At 38.4% G+C, this 18,721-nt stretch overlaps 1 protein-coding gene across 1 annotated transcript in view; it reads right to left on the bottom strand.

Moving 5' to 3' along the window:
- The window catches only part of LOC124155161 (atherin-like), a 240,402-nt gene that overhangs the window by 81,958 nt on the left and 139,723 nt on the right, over window positions 1–18,721 (bottom strand). The window contains exon 3 of the mRNA XM_046528878.1: window positions 14,994–14,999. The gene's annotated coding sequence lies outside the window, so the exon portion shown is untranslated. The remainder of the gene's footprint in view (window positions 1–14,993; window positions 15,000–18,721) is intronic.

Below are 18,721 nucleotides of genomic sequence, written 5' to 3' on the forward strand. Positions count from 1 at the left end.
AAAAGTGGAAATATAAATCATGATATAATGTTTATGAGGTGATAATTATAAATTGACCCGGGGAAAGGCACATAGAGTGGTAGAAATATAAAGTATTCGGACGACCGATAGACTAGATGAAGGCATTAGTTTGAGAGAATGGTTGCATGCACGCTTTCAAAGAAGAACAGAATGCACTGAAATACGCTAGAATCCACGCATAACGTATATGCATAAATAACTTTTACTGAAAGCCTACATTATTAGCTCGAGTTTTGAGATTCAGAGCAGAGGTATTTGTGGTATCCTTCAATACTTCAATACAAACTTTTCGCTCACAAATGAGAAAAGTAATGTAAGTTAATAAAAATCTCCATTCTTATGGGAATAAATGATATCATGTATGCCCCATACAACGCAAATGCATCAATTTCAGATGCATCATATAATAGGCCAAACGTAAGAAATATTTTTATCACACGATTTCCAGACTTGAGCTGCTCAATTTCAGTCTTTCATTTGGACGACTCGATTTAGTATGAACGTGACAAGAAATCACACAGCGGGGGGCCCAAGGGCTGGATTGCCTGGGAAAATTGCGTTTAACACAAGGAAATGAATAATTTATCAATCTATTTATAGCTTATATGATAATGGGAGTTCATACACGTTGAATTTACCCAGACAAAGAATAACTCCTGTGAGCTCCACACGAAATCTTACATCGAAACCAATGATTCATTTCTATCCCGTCACCATATCAATATTGTGTACTCCATCAATCATCATCAGCGTTGATCTCCAATATAATTTAAAAAATTGGTTTCGCACTCTTTTGCTTCTAGCGCCCTGATTTGAAACTTCATGTTCACAATTATTCTCCACAATTGTCATTTTTTGAAAGAGAAATGAAAAAGATTATTTCCTTTTCAATGGTATCGCAATTTTCTACAAGCTACAAGCTTTGCAATAGCAGCTCAACGAAATGCTTCACCTAGACAGCTCGATTTGGTACGTACTCAAGAAGGAACCACAGAGCGAGAGAGGACCACGGACTTGACTGCCTACCAGGGCGAATTGCCTTCCCGCCAGGGAATTTAATGGCAGTTGGTGCCCTTGCGAGGCGTACCGAACCATTCAATCTCCTCGAATTCGCAACGTCACGGACGCTTGCTCCTCTTAGCGACGACAGTGGAGTCGAGACGTCACGCGAAATGCCATGGGTGCATTTTACTTGGACCGATGTGTCCCATTCCCAGACTCCCTGCACACTCGAAACAGCAAAAATCCAATTACGTGCACCATTTATTTCCGAGGCAAGGGTAGGGGGGAGAGAAAAGAATGAACGAAATGGGTCGTGTAGTGATCTTAAAAATGTCCTCGCACATAGTGCATTTTCGAGAGACAAAAGGGAAGCGACGTCTCTTCGACTTAGGTGGATGGAGGCGGGTTGGCTTCGTGACGCCAAGAATACTTCATCGGGTTGCAACAACAAAATTCAAGGAGGAGAAAAAGAGAGGGTTGAAGTGGAGAATGGCCATTAGTTTCCGTGGGAAACTTGCAATGGAGGGATGCCAGGACGGACGTCCCTCAACGGGAAGCAGTAAAGGCGAGCAAATTGTGAAGCGAAGGGGGCACTTAAGAGAGCAAACAAAGGACACGCCGCGCGCGATTCATGATACGGCTTCACGGCACTCATGAACCACTTAGAAGACAGCCGTTTCGCGCAAGCGGCGAGGGAAACCCTAGCGTTTCCAGCTATTCTCTCATTCCGCACGCAAAGAGCGAGAGCCTAGAAATTCCTAACTAAGATATTATATCGCAAAGAGTAAATGCAGTTCGGGACAAGTTTCATGGAAATGCAGATGATGTATCAATTATATTTCTTTTTTTTCATCGATTCCAAAAATGTAAAATTACATCATCAATCCAGCTAAAATAACAAGTTATCGCAAAAATCGAGGATTCTCCTCCTACACTGTGAGAAGTAGTTACAAGTCTTAATAATATGGAAAACATATCAAAAATGTACTATCCTACTCATTAAAAAACTCATTATAATTCATTAATAATTATTTTTGTATTCATCAGAAGTAGGAAGTAGAGGAAGACATTGCATAAAATAGAAAATCATTGATAGACCCGCCACTTAAGAATGTGAAAAATTGCCCACAAAAATAATGAAAAGTATACCTTACTACCTACCTATCGCAACGTACTTTATTGTTGCCATTAAAAATATCCATTACAGTTGGAAATAGTTTTCGCTGGTGACAAATAAGAAAATAACGATCGTATAAAAATATTTTTAAGATCTGCAACTTTAATAATAGTGAGGAATAGGGTTACGAGTATTATAGCCATTTAAAATTCTTGCGAAATATTACAAACAAAGCTTTGTGTATTTCTTAGCCCTATCTCAACTCACTTTCTTCTCCCCTAGTGTGAAGTATAATTGTTAAAATATCGTCTTCGACGGTACTTGTAGTAAGCATAAATGTTAGGTTGTTTAGGTACAAAAATGCAAATGGTTCATAATACTGAGCAAATAAATTCATGCTCAAACAATGGAAAGTATTTTAGCCATTTATTACTTGATTTATTTTTAAATAATCCATACCAGATAAGGTGATTTAGTTTGATTTTTGAGGGGAAAAATGATAATGATTGAAGAAGTCAATCTGACATTTTATATCTGAGAAAATATTGAGGTAAAATTTTCAAATTTGAAATACACGAAGTATTGAAAAAAGCTGTCTTAATCTACGCCGATAATCTCAAGACGATAGTGTAAGTTATTAAAAAGGAACTGCATAATGATAAAAGTCATAAATAATATAAAGTAGTATAAATTTGTATTAATATTAGTAGTATAAATTATATTATGATGCAAGTATCTGTGAATACGCAGGAAACTGCACGCGGTTGGGGAGTTCACTTTTCACAAAGGCAGTCAAAGTCTTTATTTCTGTTGTCATTAGGTGCTTGTATTGTAGATTATATATTGTTAAAATGCTAAATTACAAGGAATCAGAGTTTGCAGTGAAATATATTTTTGAAAATTAAAAACATTTAACTATTCTGTGCGAATTATTTTGTTAATTTAAAACACTAAATAGAGTGGGTAAGAAGCCATGGAGTACAAGTAATTTATGTTTTCTAAACAGAGTTAGGTATAGATCAGGGAAAGAAAACAAAGGAGATTAATTAGGTATTTATTAGTGCATTTTATATTCCATTTGAAGTCAGTACAGAACAGATACTCACTTATATCCCTTAGCAACCAAGTTTATGTTTATTTCTTTTAACAATCAACTATACCTTACTCTGTTTCGGAAAAAATCACTTGTATCCCTTAGATTCTCACCCCCTCAAATGATCTGTGATTTATGAGTGAGCATTGTGTGATATCTGGTAACACTCAAAATGATTTAAGTGTTACAGTAATGAAATGCAAATAGCATTAGAAATTATTTCCACGAAAGGTTTCGGAATCATCTCATAGATGCCCAAAATACAACTTGGCCATCTGGAAATCCAGGCAGTCAGTAATTTTCCAGCTCGTTCCCATCATAGAGTGAATTATCCCCGCCAATCGAAACGATTTGCTCATGCGAGCCAGCAGCAGGTGTAACCTTTTCAAAGGTCACTTGACCTTTTTTCCGCCTCGTTCTCATTACGACTTCAAGAGTTCGCTTTCCTTTTTATAAGACCCGTTTCCTCCTTTTTGGCAGCAGATCCTATTTTCTGGCTCATAAAGAAGTTTAAAAAAGAAAAGTCTCCGGGAACAGTCCTTCAATTTCTTGACCTCCTTCAAGAAAGGAATTGGCCGAAGGATTTCATTGCCATCAAAAAGCCATTTCGTCGGAGATGACTCTGCCTTATTTCCACCTATTTGTGCTCCTGTTGTGAAGATTCCAGGGGAACGCACAATTTTCCGTTTTTCCCCGCGGCAATGCACCCTACTATAATGGTGATATTTGTAATTGTGGTTTATTTTAAGTAAGGGGAACAATATTTAAATTTCCTTGAATGAAAATTTTGGAAATAATTTTTCCATATAACATAGGTTACTTCGATATTCATGCACTTTTCTGCATCTCAAAAATTGAAAACTTACTTTCGAACATTTAAGAAATCAAAGAATAGGTAAAATTTAATTTTATAAAGGTATCTATAATTTGTTCTCCCTATTAAAAATACAATCAAGTGCACAAATCAAATATTTCGCCCGTGATGAGATGAAGAAGACGAACGTTTCGTCGTTCTCATAGTTTTTCGCGTGTTCTTCTTGACTCTTTCAACCGTAATAGCTAAACGTATACGCTTAAACAATGTTTTATTATTTATTTTTGTATTCGAATAAAAAAGGAGCAAAACGATAGATTACATGACCCTATGGAGATTCGGCTGAATGTCATACAAATGCTTTAAGTTCAGCGTTCCACCTTTTTGGCGCCGATAGTACAATATATACATTCCATTCAAGCATTCTTCCCCTTAATGCATAAAACCAAATGTAAGTCACACTAAGGTGAGTGTTGATCTCAGCCCGACATAGAGTTGTGTTCACGGAAAATCTAACATTCTACTTAAGGAGACCAGGGCTCTTTGCCTGAAAAACCTGTCTGTAGCACAAATTAGTGATGAAGACAAGATGACATGGCGTGGGTGCGCGAAGTTTCCTAACTATTTGAAACAGAGATCCGCGCCTTTATCCTTACGCCCTAGCAAATTTCCTAAGGTTTCCTTGCATGAAAAATTTAGAAATATATTTTAGATATAGCATACGTCACTTCAATATCCATGTACTTTTCTACCTCCTAAGGTTTCATTACCTCCTGATGGAAATATCAAACCTTCTTTTCCATATATTATCGCCCTATTTGGAAGACTGAAATATTGATTTGGTAATTTGAAGATCCAAGCTGAGTCTAGGCGAGATATATTCTGCAGTTAGTCGATTAGTAAAAATATATTTTCAAATCCAATATCATTACAATACGGAGGAAAAAATACTTTTCCAATATTACCAATCCATTTTTTACATAAAATTATGAAAATACATCTCGCACTGATTGTGAGTACGCACAACTCCGATGTGAAAAGGCTCGAAAAAATCATTACCCGCTGATTGAGTCATCTTGTATACTTTGCACTGCATGTGTATTGATAAAATAAGGCAATATTTTAAGCTTTATATCTACACACAACAAAAAAATTGAGTGGCACAAGGGAAGGTTCTCCAACGTACACACGACAAAAAAAAAGAACGGGCATAAAGTTCCAATTCCATTCCGACCGAGAATATCTCCGATAGCCATTAATATTCATGTACGCACACATGGGGAAATAAATATTGGGGCAGCACACCTGGGGGACCCCTCCTTTTGTCCGTTCTCGGCCAACAATTCATTTATCACCCGAATCCATTTTTTTTCACGTCGCACGGTCGGTGGAGTGGGGCAAGTAGGTTTGAACAGGAAGAAGAACCGGATGAAAGAGAGAGAAAAAAACAGGACTGCATGCAGAGGAAGAAAGTCGTATCCATATGAAAAAAAGAATAGGGATGGTGGGTATACTGAGGTTCGGGTTTTTGGAAGATTGGTTTGAGAATAATGGATAGATGTGAATGCAACATGGGTATGTTCTAATGTAGCGTGGTCATTTAGCCGAAAGTTATGAACGGTGAAGCAAAAAACAGATTTTTATTTTCATATTTAACGTGCGAATCGATACGATGATGTAACATATGATAAAATATCAGCGCTTATTTGCATACCAACTTGTGGCTCAGTGAAAGTTAATATTTCCACGCATAACTCTGATTCTTAAAAATATATGTACCGAACTATAAATTTACTGTAGCGTTGACCTGTAACTTGCGGCATACACATATTAACAATCCTAAGATTGGTTTGACGCAGATCTCCACTCAATTCTCTTATCAGATAATCTTTTCACACATACGCACTTCCTCTCTTTCACATTTTTCTTTATCTGTTCCATACATTTTGTTCGAGATCTTCCTTATCCGTTCTTGCCATTCTCATGTCCCTCGACGATTGTATTCATCAGGCCATCATGTCTCAAGATGTGGCCTATGATGTTGTTCCGTCTTCTTACTAAGGTTTTCATGAGGCTTCTCTTCTCTCATACTCTTCTCAGGACTTCCTAATTTCTAACTCGGTTGATCCATTTGATCCTCATCATTCTTCTTTAGCGCCACATTTCGAAGTCCTCCATCCTTGCTTTCTCCGCTGCTGCCATTGTCCATGCCCCATTTCCGTAGAGAAACATACTCCGAATGTAGATTCTTATAAATTGTTTCTTTACTTCCATGTTTAAGTTTCTTGCTGTTAGCAGATCTCTCTTTTGGTGGAGTGCTCTCATCGTTTGGGCTATTCTGCTGATAATTTCTTTCTTGCTTCTCCCGTTACAAGCTATCTTGCTTCCCAAATATCCTAATTCATCCACCTCTATAAGTTTTTGCTTCCCTATTTTTAATGCTAGCTTTGACTTCTCTTCTGCTGCATACTAATATCTTAGTTTTCTTCGTGGGATTAAATGTAGCGTATAGGAGTAGGCCATGGGGCAGTTATAAATGCAAAAGATATTAACTTTTTATTATGCCGTACGAATAAACTCGATAACATACGAAAAAAAGGGGACATTTTTAACACATGCTGCATAGGGAGTGAGTAGCTCAATTAGCTCGTTTTCTGCTACATTCTCTATACAAAATGACCTATATGGTTACAGCGTCCCATATCGAAAGATCAACCCTTATACATCGTGTTTGCATTACTCGCTGCTACACCATGCTTGCAGATGGTACACGTGGAATATATGATTTAGTCATATATCTAGACTTTAACGAGCCTTTAAATTTGGTTTCAAAGGATTTGAAAGGAGTAAAGAATCTCAGAGCATATAAAAGACACCAATTCCTATCAGTAACATTTCTGCATGGATGTATTTACTATGATTCGTCATATATTCCATGAAAAAGTGATTATACTTTCATATTTTTCACTTACATCATAATTTTATTTCCCAGATATCAAAATAAAATTTGGCGTCAAATATATTCTACATGATTTCAGTGACAAATTTTTGCCTCACCATCGATATTACCACTGCGCTATACTATAATTTCTATGACACAGCTATGCACTCTGTACCTAATGTAGTAGAATTGACAGTCTTAAAGAATGTTTCAATTCTGCATTTTTAATGAGTTTATTTCCACCGGCCACTGTGCTATGACCCGGAATGGTCCTGAATGAATTGCTACGCCCACCCTTTTTTCACCATTTTTTGCAATATAGAATGTAATGTAGAGTAAAAATTAATAATATAAGCTGACCAAATATTGATTGAATGGAGGCGAAGTCACAGAAACGTCAACAAGATTTCAACAGAACGGCGTAAAAACGTTGCTGGGACATTTATATAATCTAAGAGGACGGTTTTAGGTACGTCGCGTAGAGTTAAGGATTGAATTCGGAGTTTGCCATAGGTAAGAGGGCAGGGTATGGGGATGGTAAGTTTGGGGGTAAACAATTTATCCCCTCTGCGAAAGATATACTCATTTGTTTGCTCTCAACGGGATTCTGGGAGAATTTCATCCGTTTTCTAACTGTCGACGCCCGCCGGCGAGCTCCGAAAGGATTTTATTGCGATGGTTTTTGTGCGAGAGCCTCGGGGGCCACGTGAGGTGGGGAGAGGGAGGGATTTATTTTTTCTGCCGAGCGGTTTGCCATCCGCAGAGTAACTATAGGCGGTGGAGGGAGTGGCGGGCGATTTCGAACACTCTCGCTGGGAAGCGAGAGGATGTCGGAGTGAGAGGGAGATATTTTTCTGGATCATCGAAGGAGAGGAGGGGTCTGAGCCGTCATCGGTAGATTCGGACGCACAAAAAAAAGAGGTGGACTGGAGTGAGAATTAGTCAATATTTATCACACAGGCTTCTGCAAAAAAATCCTCTATTTCACTCCACCATATGTATAATATAGGTACCTAAACGGAATTGGGTGAAGTGAATGGTCTAAAGCAAGGGTATTCAAACCGCGGACCCTAGAGGCTAGATATAAATATTTATTGCAACTGCTTACATAAAACCAAATATTGATACACTCGTGAGGAATAAAAAATGTCAGAAATCGCAAATATTGATTGAACTTTTTAACCAATAATGAGTATTTCACTTAGAAATTATATAGTTTTTATTTCATTATGTATAAAATGACATGGATTATTGTGGCCCTCCTGACGATGTGAAATTGGCCATTGATTTAAAAAACGTTGAAGACCCCTGGTCAAAAGGGTATGAATGCGTCGGAACTAGATGTAGGTACGTGAAATCATTAAAGAGGACATATACTACATCCAGACTTTATTTCACATTCAAGACTTAATCCGCGAACTGAATAAAATACAAAGGAAGGCTGAGGGTTTCGTCAAAAACTGCTGCGGGCGTACAGGCAGTGTTACCCAGATGTTAAGCGAATTAGGCTGGGAGCCGCTGGAAACTCGGAGACTGCGCGCTAGGCTAAGATTGCTTGAACAATTGAGAAGGGATATCTTTAAGAGCGACACAGAGACCATAATATTAGAGCCACACTATATTTCCAGGTCCGATAGAAGCGATAAATTAAGAGAGATGATTTGCCGAACGGATAGATATGGGAATTCGTTTTTCCCCCGAACCGTAAAGGACTTTAATAAACGCTAGTCCCTGCTTCGTTAGAGCACTTCATTTTTTATGCGTCGACGGCTGGTGTCCTAACACTCCCTGCCACACGCCTTTTAGGTGGCTTGCGGGGTATTATTTAGATGTAGATGCAGGTCCAGTACGTATTTCATCCACCCCAATATATTTCACAATATCTAGCCTGTCTATTTAATTCGTCAACAATTGATTGAATGGGAGAGCAGTCATAGAAATATCGACAAGATATCAACAAAACGGAGAAAAAAGGTTACTACGAATCAACAATGAAACGTTAGGTACTACGAAAAAAATAAAATGCGATGCCCGAGTAATAATGCCAAGTATGTGATATTTCAACAACCTCTAAATCAACATAATTACTTGCTGCCAATCTGATGAACCTTCGCCTGATATATTTTTGAAGTAAAAATGTAACTGATAAGATAGTAAAATCTTCGAACGGAAACACATTAAACATTCGCATGAAAAGTTCGACAGAATCAGGCGTGATGTAGTGGAAGCTCGACAAATATGCCTGGAAAGATAAATTCATGAAACTCTTTGCCTTGCGTACTTACAAATTCACGAGGTCAAATGCATCGCATATCCGCAGAGTTCATTAAAACATGAATGTATCATTACTGCCTTGTCAATTGTCACTGGTTTTCACATTATGTGTCCTGATTCCAGAACCAGAAATAGACGTTAGAAAATGTGGGCATTGTTGGAGATTTTGAACTATCTCGGTGGCAGCCGGGATGATATATCGGAGAAGGGGGAGGTAGATACAGTTCTGGATGAGTGGGGAAGAGAAGTAGGAAGGTCTGAGCCGTCATCCACGTCAATACAGTGAGACGTGCCAAAAAGAGGGGGACTCGAGAGAGAGAATTAGTCAATATTTACGGCACGACTTCCCTCCTAAATCCTCCATTCCACTCGACCACCTCCGTATTCTTCCATTAGCGACCTCCGTCACTCTTCGCTGCATACCATGTATTTTTAAGCAGATGAAAATGACGTAATAAAATATTTTCTCCAAACGAACAAAGCAATCTCATTCAGTGAATACCGAAAACTCGTTTTTTCCTACCTACATCTACATTCTACCCTGCAAGCCGCCTAAAAAGGCGTGTAGCAGGGGGTGTTAATACACAAGCCTTTTACTATTAAAAGGAATATACTCTAGCTAATTTACGCCTAGCTTTTTTTCTGTCCTTCATTGTTCAGGAGAAAACTAATTCCCATATCTATTCCTTTGGAAAAATATCTCTCTCAATTGATCGCTTCGGGATCTGGAAATATAGTAAGGCTCTAAGATAATGTTCTCCGAGTCACTCGTAAACATATCTGTTCTGAATTGTTCAAACAATCTTAGCCTAGCGCGCAGTCTCAGAGTCTCTAGCGGCTCCTAGTCTAATTCACTTAACATTTGGGTAACGTTGTCTGTACGCCCTCAGCAGTTTTGACAAACCGCGCAGCTTTCCTTTGCTTTTAATTCACTTCACGGATTAAGTCCTTCTGTACCGGATACAATATGCTCGCTGCTTATTCAAGTGCGGTCGGACAAGTGCGAAATAGCACCTCCTTTACTCATTTTCTCATCCGAAAATCATCCCATATGAGGAATATAATGTGGTACTTTTTATCTTTCGCCTGTCATTTCCTCGTCCTCTTCAAATACCTATCTTCGACGTAGGAATCTCTCCTGCTGCAATTTGATGACTGCGATTGATGTGGTATGCTGCGATTTGCAGGAGATTGCGGCATTTGATCCTTATGGTTTTATGTATGTCAATATTGAATACTTATGTAATTCGATTTATTTTTTCTTGTCATTTATTCATAAAGTAAGAAGATTGCTGTGGTGGTTTCCGCTCTTTCAATGGCTGCTGTAGCTTTAGCTTATAGCATTTCAAAGCAACGTAGCTGGATGAGACATTTTCTTTAAACGAAGATAGAGATTTAGAAGAAGAGAGAGTAGATATTCATTCAACTAAAATTTTCGTGATCTTCCCAGAATTTCCAGACAGCTTCCACATTTTCCCATATCGATTGGTTAAGCCATGTGTTTCACGCAAAATCTAAGCATTTGATACAAATCTTAAGCAACGTTAAGGATTAAGGGGACGCATCAATTCCACTTCATCGTTGGTATTTTATTTGTACTTGCGTCGTATTGCTTGTTTTAAACCTATGTTATCATCTTGAAACTGTCATGGAATAGAAATGTAAACATGTAAACTTTTCATTATATTCCAAATAATTTAATATTAAAATTAACAATACACTGAGTTAATATCTTCAATTTAGCATGCACATTCAAAAGTAGTAATATGTTCTAAAAAAATTTTTCTTGATGAGAGCATCAGTTTCAAAGAGTAAATTATAGCAAAAAAACGCCATGTTTTGTAAAGGTTAAATATCTAAGTTACAACATTTAAATCAGGCCAAACTCGAAAACTTTTAAAATTCGTTTTAAGCCTTATTAATGCTTAAGAGAACGTGCCAGTACCAATTAAATGATTTATTTTAACATTCTCTCAGCCTAATGGAATGAGTGAATATTTTCACTAGAAGTGGAAGGAAAAAAAAATAATTCTCATGATATGCAATCAAATTTCCTGTTTTTTTTTACAAAATCAGAGGATACTTTTATCTACCCTATTCCTTTCTGGAGCACAACTGGATAATTTAAGGTTTCTCCGTGAAAAGCAAAATCACAATTATTGAATGGTCGCAGTTTTGAATACCTAATGATAAAGATGGTGAAACGTAAATATTCTTCGTGTCATCAAGGTTTTATGGACATATTGTGAAGGTGTTTTGTCGACAAAAATTCAAAAATATATCCCTTTTTAAAAATAATATATCCCTCTATCTGTTGAAGGTTACAAAAATTTTGAATGACCATTTAGCTACACAAAACGTTTAGCGTACGAACAATCCTCATTGATTTTCTGCAAGTAACTGAAAATAAATATATTAAAAAAATAAATACCTAAAAATCTTTCCCTTTTCAAAAAAGGGGCAATTATTCATTTCAAATCCATAAAACCAAAACCTAAAGGGGAGTGTTTTTTTTACGCATAATTTCACCCTACCAGAAATCTCATACCTTTTTCTCTCGCTGGAATCTCAACACGGTCCTGTTCATCGGATGGAATCCCTCCCTTTTTACTTTCACCGCCGTCAGTTCGGCGCAAGAAAGCCAAGACACGGCACGTTCCCTTCAGTATACAATGCACGGACGATCTCAGTCCTGGTTTTTTTCCCCTCTTTCCCAACCCAAATCTCTCTCTCCTTTACATCCTCCCCTCTCTAAAGCCAGTCCGCATCCAGAGGACCCGACCAATCCCCATTTGGGACGGCGAGAATGCCGAGGAAAATAGGTAGCGGCGAGCTTCGAAAAGGTGAGAGTGAAAAAGCAGCGGGTGTGTTGTAGCTAGAAGTCGGTTGGAGGAGGTAGGTGGGTCTCTTTACTGGGCGGGGCGAAGAAGAAAAGATTCGGCACGGGAGGAAAAAAAGGATAAAATGCGCAGCTTCGCTTTAATCAACGTGAAGCCAGCCTAGGGAAAGTCTCGCACGAGCGACTTTATAAATGCTGAATCCCAAGTTGGCGCCGCGGTAGAATTCCGAGGTTCAACGAAAGGCAGGAGAAGTTACGCGGAGGAACGAGAAGACACCATGACAACAGGAGTGGAGTAGAAAATGGTAATGATAGGTGAAAAAGGGGGGTTAAACAGAGAAAGGGACACAGATAGAATCTTCGAAATACCTTTTAATTTCTCAGTTCCAGGTAACGATGATAATTTTAGTGATAATTTGACTTTATTGGGCGAGATTGGGACTAGAAAGTCCGATCTTCTACTAACCCCTCGGCATTCATAAAATTTTTGCAGTTAAATAAATTGTCAATTTGATCTTGAAATTGCACGCTGTCAATTATAGCAAAATAGACACAAAAGTACGCTTTTAAGAATCAAAAAACAAAATTAAAAGTTAATCATTACAAATAACGTTACATTAACAAATAATTTACCATTTACCAAGCGCAACAAGATGTGAACAAACGTGGGAAAAACCTAAGCAAGTAGCCTTACGGGAGCTTAACCTTATAGGAAAAAGCAACTGCAGGAAAACGCCCACTATATATGGTGCTTGGGTTATGATTTCCATTGATGCCACCGCTTCATTTGGACGTAAATCCATCATGGATTCTTGCCTTAACGATGACATCACATTGAAATGTAAACTTTTGTTGAGAGCATCCTTTGAAAACAAAGAACCTTCGGTGCAGAAGAAAATATTGAAGATCTAATGGATAATGTATACCATATTTGGTATGTAGAAGCACAATCTTAATTACTGACCTTGATTTTAATTGAAGAAGACGCTTCAATGGTTAAGATATTATATGATTAAAGATACCGGGACTAGCCACGGCAGTGACTTTAAGGAAAAACCCGCTACATTGTGCGAAAAATTCACATAGAAAATAAATACTCACCTTAACCGGGATTCGCACCTAAATCCCCCGATTTCCAGTCGATTGCTTAGGCCAATTAAGCTGCCGAGACGTAATTCTGACCTGAGGGAATTTGAGGACTATACCGCTAACTGGCTGAAGCATTAGACCGGAAATCCTGGGATCCTGGTTCGAATCCCAGTCAAGGAGAGTTATTTTTTTCTCTGCGGATTTTTCGCAGAGTTTAGATATGCCTTGTAATCATTAAGTACGACCAAATATATTGGCATCAGACGGCTAACACACCTTGAGACGGTGTGATTGTGTGATTGTGCGATTGGTGTTTGTGCGATTCATAGGAGTTAAGAAGTGGGAAGAAAAGGTACCATCATAGCAATATAACCAAACAATTCACATTACAGCCTAAATTTTTCCTCTCAGACGCTCTTTAGTCTTGCTGCATGGAGAGAGAAAACGTTGCCCCCACACCAGTGCTTTGGGACAGTTTCAAACCATTCGCAACATCATTGGCATCAATACTGTTCAGCTGGTAGCCTGTCTTTGCTTTTTTCACTCGAACGGAAAGTGTGGCTGGGGGGACTGATATACTGACATGCATCGCTTGTTTGTCACTCTGAGCAGGAGATCGTGGAAATAGGGGAGGAGAGTATCAACAACACACTATGCTGCACGGTATAAGGTGCTAATTAATTATTAATTCCCACATTTCGAAAATGATTTCGAGATTCCAGACATTTCCCCTATCTTTTTCCTTCCCAATTCTTCAGATTTTAACTCCCTTCTCCGTTCCCTGTATTCCCAGTGGCTGGCCACACTGGTTATGGTGTAAAAAATTATATATATTTCGTATAAAAAATATATGTATCGTATATAAAAGGACTGTGATTCATTTACTTTCCCTTTGCAATTGAATGAGCGAATTCCATCTCATTAATGAAAAAGTAACTTTTCCCAAGAAAACACTGCTCTGGAGAGGAGAAGTAAGCTGATTACAACGGAATATCCATTTGCTGAAGATCATCCACAGGGAATAAAGCTGCCGAATATTGGGAATATAATTTTACTTTTAATCATGCACACAAAGGAATCCTTATCTGCTGGATGTCTTGATCAAATGAGGTGACCGTGGGCCTCCGACGGTCAGGGAGAGTAACGGAGTAAGCGCATTACGTCGAGGGGACAAAATTACCTCTGGGCATTGAGGTTACAAGGAAACACTTTCCCTTTTGTCACAGATTTTCCCCGGACCATAGCATACAAAGAACTGGTGGCTGAAAATGACCTTAAGAACATAGGCAATCTCAACTGACTTTAAACGACAGACTTTCATAATAATACCATTGTTAAACTTAAATTATTAATGCCTGTCGAACTGGAGGTATATTTGTCAGAGAAATGATATTTTTGAGTACTTTTCCACTAGACCAGCACGTAATAGCGTAAAAAAACTTAATTTTCTGACGAGCCAAAATTTGAAAAATAAAACCTACACAAAATATGCCATTAAAGTCAAAGTACCAAGTCATAGGCTTTGTAAAGACTGACAAATTCAAGAAATATTTAGCCAAAAAGTTTAATTGATATAATTATCCACTTATTGCAAAAGTCAACGCACTGAAGTATAGCTTTAATTAAAAAAATTAATTTATTTTACTTTTAGCCATAATACCCGTTCGTGTTATGTTATTTAGAATTTTTACAAAGCGAAAAAATTAAGCCAGGTTCTTACCTAATCTGTGGCGTGATTGTCTTAACCACGACTATAATAATCCTTTGTACACTTTCACCAAAATTATTAAAGGGCGCAGTTACCTTGTCCTGTAAGAAAAAAGAAGTTTATTAGTAAGGTATTATATGTCACTTAGTATACAAAGATATTTTAATGAAGTTGCTATGCGACACTATTTGAAATTTTAGCTAACTCTAAATACTTCTGATTTAATTCTGTTTATTTGATAAATCTTGCAAAATTAAGTATTAGAAATAAAACATCATAGCTAAAGTAGATGAGACAAGACATTAAAAGACAAGACAGAATAAGCATTGCGTTTCGATTTGAAAAATAAAAGGATTTTATATTCCTAATTACCTGCGTTGTTCAAAAAAGGCTCGTGTTCCGAAACGTCGGCAGAATGGAGGGAGACCACCCGGCTGGAAGCCCGAATACCCTTTTTTGAACATATTCGCCGGGAAAGCATCAGATTTTTCTTGGGTTGTTATATTTATTTACTTATTTATTTATTTAATCCAGTCCAAAAACAGCACGAGGCCAATTACAGAGGACTTCAATAACAGGATATCATTAACAATAACAATAGGAACAGGATAGCAATAACAATATCTCCATCAGGTAAAGCTCTCAAAAATTATACGAGAGCCTTGTTAAGAAGACGATATTGGAATTATCATTATTTTGTTGTCACTTTTTAGAGATTATCTTGTTTTTACATATATTTCAGGATCACATATACATCTTCAAGTAACGTCCCCATCTCCTTGACTTGTCTCGATAGTATATTTCCATGACCTGCATGGCAAATATTGATTAATAAATCTTCCTTAAATAATTCCGCATACAAGCAGAGGAAAAGGAGGGTACGCGTCCTAGGTTGCACAAAATTCATAAAAACATGATCTCGTGAGGCAATTTATTAAGTCTTCTAATTGACGAAAAATTCAAAAATTTGTACTGGCATTATTGAGAAGTTTCTCATTGAATGTTAAGTTTTATACTACCGTAATTTTTGTGCAAAGGATAATCGAAAATTGCCCCGATACTTTGCATTTCCGCAGTAGATTCCTACACGCAAAACTCCTGAGCCCTTCATCAAAGATCCGATGCTGAAGTGCAGATTGGAATGGAGAGATTGGACAATATTATCACCCGGGAAAAATCAATAAGGTCGTGCTCATTCCACTCCCCCAACGGTGGCGAATAACGAAAGAAAAAAAAATCTTCGGACAGCCACCGAAGAATGTTATCATTAATCTCCTGACTGATAAATCTCGGAAAAAATATCCCATGGCATCCCCGCAGATGAGTCCAATGGACCGTGAGAACTTCCGTAACCAACTGAAGGTCTAAATTGAGAGGAGAGGAATAAAAATATTACCGAAGAAATGAGATCGGAATCCTCCGGAGCGTATTGTGATCGTAATGCACGCTAGCACCCTCCGGCGCCATATAGACGAGAGAGATTCTTTGATGCGAGAATAGGAAGGAGTGGGGTCGTAATAAATTATGTGAGGAGAGACTTATCTGCTGAGGGTAAGGATTGCATGGCGGGAAAGGGGTAAATCAAGGGTTGAGAAAAAAATTGAGGGTGAACTCGGGTGAAGTGTGCACAAAAAGTACAAGTATATAGTGGAGGTAGACTAGTGGAGTGAGATTTTTTCTACATTGGATATGCATGAAATTTTTTTCCACGAAAAAGCTAAATGATAGTTATACCTACATCAGAAACTTTGGTTGACTAATTCAATCGATGATGTCTCCGGGGTAGTTCGAGATTAGTTATTGGTGTAAAAAAGCATTATTAGTGTATCATTCATTACTGTTCAGCCAATGATTGGACTTAAAAGGCAATTTAGTATTTACACTAAATATAAGCTTAAAGGCAAATTACAGTTCAAAATCAATCGCGCAAAAACACTACGACCTAAACTATTTAATGCTATTTAAATTTCAGTTGTTAGGTTTACACTTTAATCAGGGTCTTATCACGGTGCGTACCTACAGCAGCTGCAAAATTTGAGAAGAGCGAAATCGATCAATATGCATAATTGATATACACCATGATGCATGAAACAACCAGGTACTGTCGGTAAAATCTGAACGATAATGAAGTAAATTCAGGAGTGAAAACTACGAATTAAGTGAAATTAAAACGCATGCCCGCTAAATATGGTCTCCTCAAGCCTTTCCATCTCCAATATACATGCTATAAATGAAAATCACCATGATAATTTCCTTAAAATGGGCCATTTAAGATATGCTTAAATAATAGACACATCCACAAATAAGTTTAAATTTATAACAATATGCAATGCTTCTTTAATACTCAAAGGATGAAAGGCTTTGGCATGGTATAATTTTTAACGAATATGTTGAGCGCAGACATAAAATAAACTAAGGGGGGCATATAAAGATGAGGATTTGAGAGTGAAATGGAAAATACGTCAATAGAGAGTGCAGAGATTAAATGAACGATGAAACTATAAATAAGGACAGTTTTGGAGGAAAATGGAAAAACCCTCAGTCAAATATTTTCGTCAATTTTACCGAGGATCGATCCGATCACGACTATAAACGCGACATTTTTTTGTAAAATACGTCAGAATGAATTCGGTGGATTTGGACATACACGGAAGGATAATACTTCCAGATAAGAACACGTAAGTGGAGTACGCTATCACTCAGATAAAGCCACCAAGAACGAAACCTCATAAAATTGGCATTTTCAAACCAAGTAAGGCATCTCGCGGGAGAAAGAGAAAGTAGGGAGAGAGGCTCGGCGAGAAAGAAAAGCGAGCACGTGCCCTCATAGGCTAGCGCTCCCACTCTCTGGAGATTAAAATCTTACGAAACTCTCCCAAAACTCCTTCCGTTACTGCCACCCTCCACACCTCCCCCCATCACTCGTAGCATACTTTCACAACCCAGAGAGAGAGGAGAGAAAAGAAAGACTCTCCTTTGAAGAAGAAGGATCGTGAGAAAACATGGTTAGCAAAAGCTTTTCCCTCCCACGATGATGACGAGCTCAAATCCCATGTCCTAAATAGGCCCTAAGTGAATATGATCCCATCTGCACTGCCTACTACCAAACCTCGCTCTCTCTCCTTGCACGCCTCGCGTAAGCTGGAGCCAATGTTACAGCCGGATAACCCTTTTGACACCGAAGCCTTGAAGGGGGTATGCTGTAGATGGGAGAGGAAATTCCCAACAGTGGAGGGGGGTGTGTATGGCAAGGAGTTTGGCGATGTGGACGAGATATCCTTCTGCGGAGAGAAGAAGAGAATTAAAAGAAAAAAATATCATCGCCAACGTCTCGGAAGGAGGGATGAAGAAAAGAAAGAAAAAAACCGTGGTGCGAGGGTTCGAGGTTTGTGTGGAAGCAGGCAGGAATGAAAGAGAGGAAGGGAGAAAAAAAGGATTTTGGCGGAGATCAGAGATGCGGGGCGTGACTCGCGAGATTAAATACTTATCGTGATGAGATTGAGATCCTTGTAAAAAAAAGAGGGGTGTTGAACGGGGATGGGGGAGAATGCATGGAGAGTGAGCAGAGAATGAGATGAGGAGCAAGGAAGGACAGGGGAAGAGAGGCAGGGGCGTAGACAGGATCAGAACTTGGGGAGTGGAAGGCAAGCCGTGGTCGTCCTGGGTGTAACATTTAATCTCGTGATATATGCGAATGGAACCAGAATCATAAGAACGGGGTAAATCAATTATTTTCCGCAATCTAGCTATAAACTTGTACGACGTGATGCGCCCGCTACCAGCGGGCTTCCCCCTCTCTTTTCAATGCAGGTCCACAGAGGGA

The sequence above is a fragment of the Ischnura elegans genome, chromosome 3, assembly GCF_921293095.1.
Source record: "Ischnura elegans chromosome 3, ioIscEleg1.1, whole genome shotgun sequence".
NCBI lineage: Eukaryota > Metazoa > Arthropoda > Insecta > Odonata > Coenagrionidae > Ischnura > Ischnura elegans.